The sequence below is a fragment of the Taudactylus pleione genome, unplaced genomic scaffold (genome assembly GCF_031769625.1).
Source record: "Taudactylus pleione unplaced genomic scaffold, aTauple2 ptg000770l, whole genome shotgun sequence".
NCBI classification, from domain to species: domain Eukaryota; kingdom Metazoa; phylum Chordata; class Amphibia; order Anura; family Myobatrachidae; genus Taudactylus; species Taudactylus pleione.
In genome coordinates, this window is record NW_028285172.1 from 960,377 (window position 1) to 972,966 (window position 12,590).

Consider the following 12,590-nt stretch of genomic DNA (forward strand, 5'->3'; position numbering starts at 1 on the left):
ACTTCCTCTCTGGGATGATGAACAACTCCCAGCAGCAGCAACAGCACTAGTAGGAAGTGGTTCTTGATCTTTCCCTATTTTATTTTTATCAGAGAAAGTTTGGTCCTCCATTTATGTTATATTGATATATATACGTGCGGCTAAAGCGCACACAAACACAGAAAATATTTTTTTATTTTTGCTGGAGAGTAGTGCACTTTGTGGGTTACACCACCCTTTAAGAAATGAGCCAGCCGGCTCTTTACTTATGGGACACAGGCGCACGCTTGGCGCTGCTCCTTTGTTGATGCACGTGCAGCCACAGTGCACACAATTCACAAACACAGAAAATATATATTTTTTTGGTTTGGAGTGTACTTTGGGGGTTACAGCACCCTTTAACGGTCAAGCCAGCCGGCCCTTTACTTATGACACAGGCGCACGCTTGGCACTACTTTGTTGATGCACGTGCGGCTACTGCGCACACAATTCACAAACACAGAAAATATATATTATTTTTTTAGCACTTGGGGGGAGCACCCCTGATGGACAGAGCACCCCCTGGACAACACTACAGCACCTCTTTAGGACTGGGACACTGCACAGGACTTTGGAGTGGACACAGCCCCTATGGAGAACTGACTGCACAACACAGTCCAGCCAGCCCCTATGGACTTTGAAGTAGTGGACACAGCCCCTATTAACAACAGCAGCACAGCACAACACAGCCAGCCCCTATGGACTTTGAAGTAGTGGACAACAGCAGCACTACACTACACTACACTACACAGCCCTAACTCCCACCCTCCCTCTTCACTGTCCATAGCCGAGTGAGAAAATGGCGCCGACGTGGGTACCTTATATAGGATCCAAAACCCGCGAGACTCGGAAGGCGGGATGATGATGTTTTGCCTCGATTTCAGATCCGAGTCAGGCGGGAAAAGTCGAGCCTGATTCGGATCGGACTCGGATCGGGGGGGCTCGGGGGGGTTCGGATTTCAGAAATCCGAACCCGCTCACCCCTATAATGTACCCATACTAATATCCCCGTACTAATGTACTAATGTACCCATACTAATGTACCCATACTAATGTACTAATGTACCCATACTAATGTACCCATACTAATGTACCCATACTAATGTACCCGTACTAATGTACCCGTACTAATGTACCCGTACTAATGTACTAATGTACCCATACTAATGTACCCATACTAATGTACTAATGTACCCATACTAATGTACTAATGTACCCATACTAATGTACTAATGTACCCATACTAATGTACTAATGTACCCATACTAATGTACTAATGTACCCATACTAATGTACTAATGTACCCATACTAATGTACTAATGTACCCATACTAATGTACTAATGTACCCATACTAATGTACTAATGTACCCATACTAATGTACTAATGTACCCATACTAATGTACCCATACTAATGTACTAATGTACCCATACTAATGTATGGGGAGTGTGGAAATTAACGCAGGGGAACTTAGCAAGGAGATATCTGTCATATCTCCTGTGCTAAGTGGCTACATGAATACCAAAATAACGTTATTTAAGGAAAATGTCCTTAAACTTTTTTAGTGTTGATGAATAGGCCCCTAAGTGCTGTGACCAGAGACTCACAAGTGGCTGTGCTGGTAATGTGACTGTGTATAGGGGGCAGCAAAAGAAAAAATAACAGCGCTATGGACAACCCAAATCAATAACTGTAGACAATGGTAATAATGTAGATCACAGGTTCTCAAACTCGGTCCTCAGGACCCCCAAACGGTGCATGTTTTCCATGTCTCCACACTGAATCAAGTGAAACAATTGGCTCCACCTGTGGACCTTTTAAAATGTATCAGTGAGTAATGAATACACCTGTGCACCTGCTGGGTGACCTGCAAAACGTGACCTGTGTGCGGTCCTGAGGGCCGAGTTTGAGAACCACCGATGTAGATGGTCATATGCCAAACACAATATGTTAAAAGATAATGAATAACATATCATGTGAAATAGAGAAATTTGTAAATTTATGTTTGGTAGAAAAAACTATTTAAGCCATAAAACAATCAATAAATATATCAATTTAATAATTATGTAATACATCTGTATTGATGCATAAAAAATGAATTAGTAAACATATAACTTTAATATGAAAAATAATAAATAAAGTAACAGTGATATGAAGTAAATCCAAAATATTAGTACAATGAATAAATAAAATATGGTTCTGTCGGAATACTCAGTCCGTATCCAATTGTGCAAGACTGACAATAAAAATATAAAGAATAAATGTTAATTCTTCTTTATAATTAACTTATTTAGATGGCAAAATTGTCAGCAAATCTTTGTCTCTTGATATTCCGTTTTGATCTGCATAGTAAGGGAGACGACAGACTTGGGAGACACTTAGGTTTATGTCCAGATCCAAATCGGGTATTACCTGAATAAATGGTCGTTTGTATTCAGCGCTCAAATGTGACCAACAAGTGCAGAGATATAGGACCTCATTCAGACCCGGTCACAAGCTCTGAGCGTTCGCAACCGGGTCGATGTTTAGGCCCTGCGCACACGTAGCGGCTGCACTGCGCTTGTGTTCACTACAAAAGGGGTGGCTGTAGATATTTATCAACAGCTCGACCCATTTTGTAAGGCTTGGCGGGGGGGGGGGGGTGGTTTCACAAACTGAGGCATTCCTTAAGGAACGCATGTCAGTGCGGCCGCCCACAAAACGACATCAGCAGTGATGTCAGTGGGGAGCTTCCTGCTCGATCAGAGCAGGAAGCTACCTGGGGTTTGCAGTTACCGAGACCCAACCTTAGCGTCTCGTCACAAGCCCCGATGGTCGCTATGGTCTTGATCATCGCGACCATCCACCTGGTAGGTCGCTAAAGCTGTGGGTGGTAACCCACAGCTTAGCTAGCGACCAGGAGGCCACACTTGAAAAGTCAAGCGGCCGCCCTCATTCAGAGTGAGCGCTCGCTTCTTGCGACCGCCTCTGAATGAGGGCCATAGTATGTAGAGTCCCGGATAATAACAGTCACTGTGCCCAACACTCTCACTGGGAGCCAGTGGGATGTTTAGTGTGTAAAAAAAAACATAAAACACACCGCTGTAGCAGCTGAAAAAATGGAGGTCACTACCTCTCTAGTTAAGTGGCCGGGAGCTCCCGATATTGCCGGCAATATTCTGTCTCACCGTCTTCTCTCTGGTAGAAGCGGTGGAGTGCGGGGAATCCCATCTCCTGGTGTAACAGTGTCCGCCTGCTCTCACTAGATAACTTCATTGAATATATCAATAGGAATGATTACAACCTTCAATTTACAACAAAATACAGTCAGTCAACAGCAGAATTTCTAGACCTCAATATTTTTATTCTAGATCAACAAATACCAAGACGTTCTATAAGAGCGTCGACGTTAACAGTTTTATTCTGGCCACTAGTGGACATCACCCCAATTGGTTGCATACCATACCCACTGAACAGTTCACAAGGATAAGGAGAAACTGTTCAAACATAACAGATTATGACAAACAAGGCAACAGATTACGAGAACAAATGTTGGAAAAAAATAACAAAAAACAAGTAGATAATGTCTTCAATAATGTTAGAGACACAGAGAGAGAACCACGTCTAAGATATAAAACAAGGGAACAATCACAAGACACCTCCAAAGATATCTTTTGTGTCACCCAATACAACAAACCAGGGAGCCAGATTAAGAAGAAAATCAGGAAACACTGGTCAATTTTATTACAGGATGAAATACTCTCCACCGTTCTTCCACCTTTACCCAAAGTAGTATACAGGAAGACACCAGACGATAGAACAATACTTGTTAAAACCATATCCCCCAAAGTGCCTTAAACAAACCACTCAACAATGACAAAACTATTGGTGGTTTCTATTATTGTGGCACGTGTATCGCCTGCACCACCACGGGCAGAAGAAGCACGAAACCAACCCACAAAGTAATCTCTACCACCAACAAACAAGAATTCAATATATTAAAGATACTATTTCCTGCAATAGTAAGGGAATCATTTACATGTTTGTCCTGCCTATATATTGTTTAGTGCATGGGCATTCTATCAGACCACTAAAAAACAGGCTAAATGAACATCTATGGGACTGAGGATCCTCACACTCAGAAATATCACAACTGTGACCCTAAACAACTCCGATTCGCAGGCATTACAGTCGTCAGACCTAACTGGAGGGGAGGTGATTTCATCAAAGTAATCAACAGAGAGGAATTGATATACATGGTAGAGATGGGGACATTACACCCTATAGGTCTGAACAGGAACAATGAAATAAGATCTATTATATGTAAGTAGAATAAATGTAGGATTTCTGAATCTCATATAGTGTTACCATCATCTTAACCATAGCAGATATTGTACATAAATTGTTCAGAGTCTATACAACAAAAATAAAAATATCAAGAACCATACTTAACATTGATCATAGTACAAATAAATAGAGAGAGACAGTCGACAGTTACTAATCTGTTATGTATTAAAGCAAGTTTTCCACATAGGATTATGTCAGGAATGATACTGGACTTAATTACCAATCAGTACACTGATCACCTAATCAATCAGGTAAGGGGTGTGCCCCTTACAGGTCCTTTATATTGATCCACATAACCAGACCCTCATTACTCCCACTGTCTCCCAGAGGAAGGTCCTAACGGGATTGAAACGCGTTGGGAACAAACTACCTCAACAACCTAAAAGCTACATCACTTTGTTCCATAGTACTACAATCCAGTGCTGATTACACTGACACAGCCAGCAGCAGTAACCAGCACCTGACCTGTAACGTGACCTGACACGGAACAGAAGGACAATCAAGGAAGACACCGCAGCTACGGAGCTCCCGTCCACAGAGGAGAGGAGGTAGGAGACAGACGGCAAGAGACACAGCAGGTGATTCCCGCAGCATGGAGGGTGCATGTGGCAGAGGTTTGGATAAGCAGACACTGCATATATCCCCTCCTCAGAGAACGGCATCAGAGTCTGTAGCACAGGCACCCGGGGGGTTGTAGGTGCCCAGCCGCACACCTCCGCAGGTCCTGCACAGACCACGATAGCAAGTCATAGGGGCCACCTCATGGACTCAGCCACTACTCTCCCTACACCACCTACTCTGTAAAGAAGACCCAGACGCCATTCCACATCAGGATACCTACCTACACGCTGTCACTGGACACTGCGGGACGCCGCAATCCAGACTTTTACACAAGTACAACATTACTTTCAGTGCATCTATTGGACTCAATAGTTTACAGACGATTGGAACATTTAACTTTATCCTACCACCAAGAACTAGATGCCACTGGTTTACTAATTTTATCTACGCCCATACTAGTAATCAGCACATGTATGTTTTTCTGGATCTACATACAATAGAATAGTGAGTGAATCAGCTCGCCTCCCACAGGTTGCCGCAGTTATTGTGTATGTCGTTTCCATTAGTGTATACGATTTCATATTTCAATTGATTTTTGCATACCTTGTCTACATTGACAATACTAATTGTATCATTTATTATTATTTTTATGCATTTTCTTATACTTGGATGGTAAAATATCTTGAACATAACCACACACAACTGTTGTTATAACATATAAACCGGAAGTTAACAGTCACCTTAGAAGGGTTGAGCTCAATCTATAAATACTATTAGTATTTCTTTCCTTTGTTTAAATTTTGTGGTGCAACATTTCTTAAAATATTCATTGTGTGAGCAAAACATGGGATGTGTTGGAATTCGCCCACATGTAATGCTCACACAATATTGGTGGTATTGGAAGAAATCACAAATCCCGAGGAGAGTCCAATGGGGTAAGCCATTTTGCAATGATTTCCCTGAGTTTCTCTAACAGGTTGTCGGTAGTATGCCTCTTAGAGAAACCGGTGATACACAGAGTAACCTGCCTATGAATGAGCTGGCATTTGTTAGATGCTGTTTGCACTGTTGGAGGCAATACACCTACCCAGTGGGCTGTCAGTCATGTCATCTTTAGTTTGCCCTGTCCCACTTGTCCACATATCTGTGGTTAAGTGGACAATGGGCACAACAGCATTTCTGAGGACTTTAATAAAGTTTTTTTTTTAATGTCCTTGTAGAGATTGGGAATTGCTATTATAGAGAAGTGGATAATAGAAGGGACATGGTAACGGGGGACACAGGACCTCCATTAACTGTCTTAAACCCACTGCATTAATGGCGGATACTGGACACACATCTAATACCAGCATAGCTGTGATGGCGTCAGTAATCCGCTGTGCAACTGGGTGTTTGCTGTCATACTTGTTTGCCAATGCAAAGGACTGTTAGAGTCAATTGTTTGGTTGAACTTCTTGAATTACTAAAAGTAGTCTTCTTCCTGGTCCCCTTCTTGGATGAAGATCCACTCATAGCAACAGCATCAGCAGCAGGTGTACCACTCAAGGATCCTTCTGAGGAACAACAGATAGGAGAGGAGTCAGTCCTAATGATATTGGATGCAGGACTACTTCCAATCACGAATGAGGATGTCGATGATGATGCAGGTGTTGGTGGTGGAGATAGCAGGCGCTTGGATCCAGATAGAAGGGAGCAACTAGGTGACACTGGACTGATTGTTGTTCGATTTTTTTTTTTTTATCCACAAAGTTTCAATACCCTTTCCAATTTGATGAATGCGCTGCAAGTGATGTAACAGGGAGGGGGTTCCAAGATGGTTAAGGTCCTTACTTCTACTCACTGTTACATGGCAACCATTACAAATGGCTTAGCAAAGGTGGTCCGGAGTTGGGTGGAAATTATTCCACACATGAGATGTGGATTTGTTGGTCCTTTGCCCTGGCATGACAACAATGGGATTTTTCCCACCATGGGCAGCAACTGTTGCCTCATTTACAGTTTTTACACAAACATCCTCATCCTCATCATCAACATCTTCATCATCAATATCCTCATCATCCCTGTTGTCATCGCCAACTACATAAATATCCTCCTCATCCTCCTGGTGCAATTCCATAGAAGCATCCTCGATTCTACCTCGCCATGTTGACTTGTGCTGCTCATCCTCACATTTGCAGAGGGCACACAAATGGTGGAAGGAGGATTTCAAGTACAGTATTAGAAAGGTCAGGTTCACACATGGCAACCGCGGACACACTTGGACTCTCCTCGGGATTTGTGATTTTTCGGAGCACACAGTTGGTTCCGGTGTATTACTCGTCTTAACAATTTTATTTTTTTTTTGTACCTCTCCTACAAGCAGAGGGGCTTAAATCATCACTAGAACCACCAGTCATAAATAATATAGGCTAAGGCCTTATCCTTCGTGTAGTGATTGGCAATATGCCAATGTTTTTTTCCTCTAAAGCTGACTTAGATTTTGATTTTTTTTTTCTTTAACATGGTAAAAGTTGTTTTTTTTACCCTGACTTTTTGGCCTGACTTAAGCCCTGATACATCGGCCTTCATAGATGATATCGGCCTTTCATTGTCATCATGACTACTGCCGGCAGCTATAAGACTGGTATGTGGATCCTGCTCTCCTGTCATGTGACTGTCCTTCATACTCACTGCGGTCTTACAGCAGTGTCACCAAGCAATTATAGCGCAGCTAAGTTGTGGCTAACACACAACCAACCACACACAAAAAAATGTTTTTATTTGAACATTGGTGGTGAGGCAGGCTAACACGCACACAAAAATAATTGTTATTGTTTGTTTTTTTTCACACTGGCGGTGGGTGAAGAGCACCCCTGAAAGAGGCAGCAGCCCCTTGACAGCAGCACAGCACCCCTGCGCCTACGTTGATGACAGGTGTGGCTAACACGCACACAAAATATATTTTTTTTCACAATGAGGGTAAAGAGCACCCTTATGGACAGAGCACCCCCTGGACAACACAGCAGAACAGCCAGCCAGCCCCTATGGACTACAGCCAGCCAGCCCCTATGCATAGGACAACAGCCAGTCAGCCCCTATATATGGACAACAGCCAGCCCCTATGGACTACAACCAGCCCCTATGCATAGGACAACAGCCAGCCAGCCCCTATATATGGACAACAGCCAGCCCCTATGGACTACAGCCAGCCAGCCGCTATGCATAGAACAGCCAGTCAGCCCCTATATATGGAAAACAGACAGCCCCTATGGACTACAGCCAGCCCCTATGCATAGGACAACAGCCAGCCAGCCGCTATGCATAGAACAGCCAGTCAGCCCCTATATATGGAAAACAGACAGCCAGCCCCTATGCATAGGACTACAGCCAGCCAGCCGCTATATATGGATAACAGACAGCCAATCCGCCCATATGGATGGACAGGACAACCTTACTCACAACAGCCATCCCCTATATGGACAACAGCCAGCCCTTATGGACAACAGCCAGCCAGCCGCTATGCATAGGACAACAGCCAGTCAGCCCCTATATATGGACAACAGACAGCCAGCCCTTATGCATAGGACTACAGCCAGCCAGCCCCCATATATGGACAACAGACAGCCAGCCCGCCCATATGGATGGACAGAACAACCTTACTCACAACAACAGCCAGCCCCTATATGGACAACAGCCAGCCCCTATGGACATTAAGCAACACCACTGTAGCCAGCCCTATGCACAGCAGCACAGCTCCCAGCTCCCTCTTCACTCTCCATAGCTGGAATGAAAAATGGCGGCAATCACAGGACCTTTATAGAATCCAAAACCCACGCGAATCTGACAGCAGGATGATGATGATGCTTTGCCTCATTATCGGATCCGAGTCAGGCAGGAAAACCCAAACCGACTCTGATCCCCTAAGTTCTGGTGGGTACGGTTCTCAGGATGCACACCTCTGAATCGGTGTTGAATACTCAGGCACGCCTCCGTTCGCACCTCCACTCCCCCGTTACCAGTGGCCAGCCCCTGTCACCACCCGCAAACTGCCTCTCCTGTCACTCTCTGCTGGGGTGGCTATGCGCAGTGTGTGAACACTTTCCAATCTCTCGCACTGGTTCGCGCACGCACACCGATGCATACACATGCGCAGAATGCAAAAATCGTCCAGCTAAGAGCGAACGCATCCTTGTGAGCGGGTCTGAATGAGCTCCATTGTGGCTAATAATCAATGCAGGAAAATTATACTAATGATCCCATTTGAATGTATATATCTCTGGTTTTTTTAATATAACAGCTTCATATTGGGGCTAAGGTGCAATCAGGGAGAATATAAGACTCTTCAGGGAGTCAGGGAGACGGGGAGATTGCTGCTATGTCAGGGAGACGGGGAGATTGCTGCTATGTCAGGGAGACGGGGAGATTGCTGCTATGTCGGGGAGATTGCTGCTATGTTCAAGGAGACGGGGAGACTGCTGCTATGTTGGGGAGATTGCTGCTATGTCAGGGAGATTGCTGCTATGTCAGGGAGACGGGGAGATTGCTGCTATGTTCAAGGAGACGGGGAGATTGCTGCTATGTCAGGGAGATTGCTGCTATGTCCGGGAGACGGGGAGATTGCTGCTATGTCCGGGAGACGGGGAGATTGCTGCTATGTCCGGGAGACGGGGAGATTGCTGCTATGTCAGGGAGACGGGGAGATTGCTGCTATGTCAGGGAGACGGGGAGATTACTGCTATGTTCAAGGAGACGGGGAGATTGCTGCTATGTTCAAGTAGACGGGGAGATTGCTGCTATGTCAGGGAGATTACTGCTATGTCAGGGAGACAGGGAGATTGCTGCTATGTCAGGGAGATTACTGCTATGTCAGGGAGACAGGGAGATTGCTGCTATGTCAGGGAGTCAGGGAGATTGCTGCTATGTCAGGGAGACAGGGAGATTGCTGCTATGTCAGGGAGTCAGGGAGATTGCTGCTATGTCAGGGAGTCAGGGAGATTGCTGCTATGTCAGGGAGATTACTGCTATGTCAGGGAGACAGGGAGATTGCTGCTATGTTAGGGAGATTGCTGCTATGTCAGGGAGACGGGGAGATTGCTGCTATGTCAGGGAGACGGGGAGATTGCTGCTATGTCAGGGAGACGGGGAGATTGCTGCTATGTCAGGGAGACGGGGAGATTGCTGCTATGTCAAGGAGACGGGGAGATTGCTGCTATGTCAGGGAGACGGGGAGATTGCTGCTATGTCAGGGAGATTGCTGCTATGTCAGGGAGATTGCTGCTATGTCAGGGAGACGGGGAGATTGCTGCTATGTCAGGGAGATTGCTGCTATGTCGGGGAGTCGGGGAGATTGCTGCTATGTCGGAGTCAGGGACATTGCTGCTATGTCAGGGAGACGGGGAGATTGCTGCTATGTCGGAGTCAGGGAGATTGCTGCTATGTCAGGGAGACGGGGAGATTGCTGCTATGTCAGGGAGATTGCTGCTATGTCAGGGAGATTGCTGCTATGTCAGGGAGACGGGGAGATTGCTGCTATGTCAGGGAGATTGCTGCTATGTCGGGGAGATTGCTGCTATGTCGGGGAGACTGGGAGATGGCTGCTATGTCAGGGAGATTGCTGCTATGTCAGGGAGACGGGGAGATTGCTGCTATGTCAGGGAGATGGGGAGATTGCTGCTATGTCAGGGAGACGGGGAGATGGCTGCTATGTCAGGGAGATTGCTGCTATGTCAGGGAGATGGGGAGATTGCTGCTATGTCAGGGAGATGGGGAGATTGCTGCTATGTCAGGGAGACGGGGAGATTGCTGCTATGTCAGGGAGACGGGGAGATTGCTGCTATGTCAGGAAGATTGCTGCTATGTCAGGGAGACTGGGAGATTGCTGCTATGTCAGGGAGATTGCTGCTGTGTCAGGGAGATGGGGAGATTGCTGCTATGTCGGGGTGTCGGGGAGATTGCTGCTATGTCAGGGAGACGGGGAGATTGCTGCTATGTCAGGGAGACGGGGAGATGGCTGCTATGTCAGGGAGATTGCTGCTATGTCAGGGAGATGGGGAGATTGCTGCTATGTCAGGGAGATGGGGAGATTGCTGCTATGTCAGGGAGACGGGGAGATTGCTGCTATGTCAGGGAGACGGGGAGATTGCTGCTATGTCAGGAAGATTGCTGCTATGTCAGGGAGACTGGGAGATTGCTGCTATGTCAGGGAGATTGCTGCTGTGTCAGGGAGATGGGGAGATTGCTGCTATGTCGGGGAGTCGGGGAGATTGCTGCTATGTCGGGGAGTAGGGGAGATTGCTGCTATGTCGGGGAGTCGGGGAGATTGCTGCTATGTCGGGGAGATTGCTGCTATGTCGGGGAGTCGGGGAGATTGCTGCTATGTCGGGGAGTCGGGGAGATTGCTGCTATGTCGGGGAGTCGGGGAGATTGCTGCTATGTCGGAGTCGGGGAGATTGCTGCTATGTCGGGGAGTCGGGGAGACTGCTGCTATGTCGGGGAGATTGCTGCTTTTGTGTGTATTATTTATACTGGACATTCATGTTGCTGACTTTTCTGTAGCTATAGAATGTTGCACCTGTGGAATCTAAGTCATACTTTCTTACTCTCCCGAAAATTGCGGGAGGCTCTAAATTTTTTGGGTAGTCCCCCCCCATACTCCCAGAACAATAGGAGGATCCAGGGTCGCCGACAGCTGTGTTGGGCCCAGGTAAAAAGGGTGTGGCCTAATCACAGGAGAAGTCCCCTTGGAAAAAAAATAGAAAATCATTTTTGCAGCGCCATGCACTGGGGGGGGGGGGGGCTCTGTCTGCCCCTCAGCCTGGCACACAGCCAATGGGGAGTGTGATCAGCATAGGCACAGGAGAATGCTCCAGCGGTCTCCCAGTGCAGCCCAGTACACAGCAGCGTGTGCTGGGCTGCTGTGACGTAAGAGGGGGGCAGCGGTGCTGGGCCACTTCAACAAGCCTGGGTCTGGATAATTAGTGCCCCCTCCCCCCTCCTCTTGGTGCCCCCGGGCAGATCTCCTGCATCCCTCCCACTACCTAGTAAAGTGGTCAGGATGGGACGATTATACAGGGTATTTACAGGTCCATGCAAAGATGCAGGGCTAAAAATGACGTGAATTGCGGCATTTGCCATGATGGAGGTGGGACCTAATGACATGACATTGAGAGCCCCCCGAAGCTGTCAGCTGCATCACCTCTACGGGCGGCTTCTCCTGGAGAGGAGTTAATTAGAGTTGACGAATATGATCTAATTGCAGGTTTTAGTAATACTGAAAACTATTTTTTAAAAAGATTAATAATCTATGTGAGGGTCTTGTAAAAAAGTAGACACCCAGTATCTCTGTCTGTCTGGCACAGCATGCTGGGACCTGTAGTTCCACAAGAGCCACAGAGTCACGGTTTGGTTATCTCTTTCCTCTTTTTTGAGCTATTTTCTCCAGTTGTTGCAGTGATTTATAATGTGCTTTCTATCCGCTTGGGCATAGCCATAAAGAGATATATTTATAAATACTGCTTCAGAGATTTTATGAGTCAAATGTCCCTGTACATAACTCAGATCTTTATAGCGCAGTTACAAAGAGTAAATGCAGCATAATTGGCAATTTCAGGGATTTTAGCTGTTGGTGTGTGGAACAATGGTTTTACAGAACTGGCAATTCCAGTCAGGAAAGTTCTATACAAGCCGAAGTTTTAGCAAATCACAT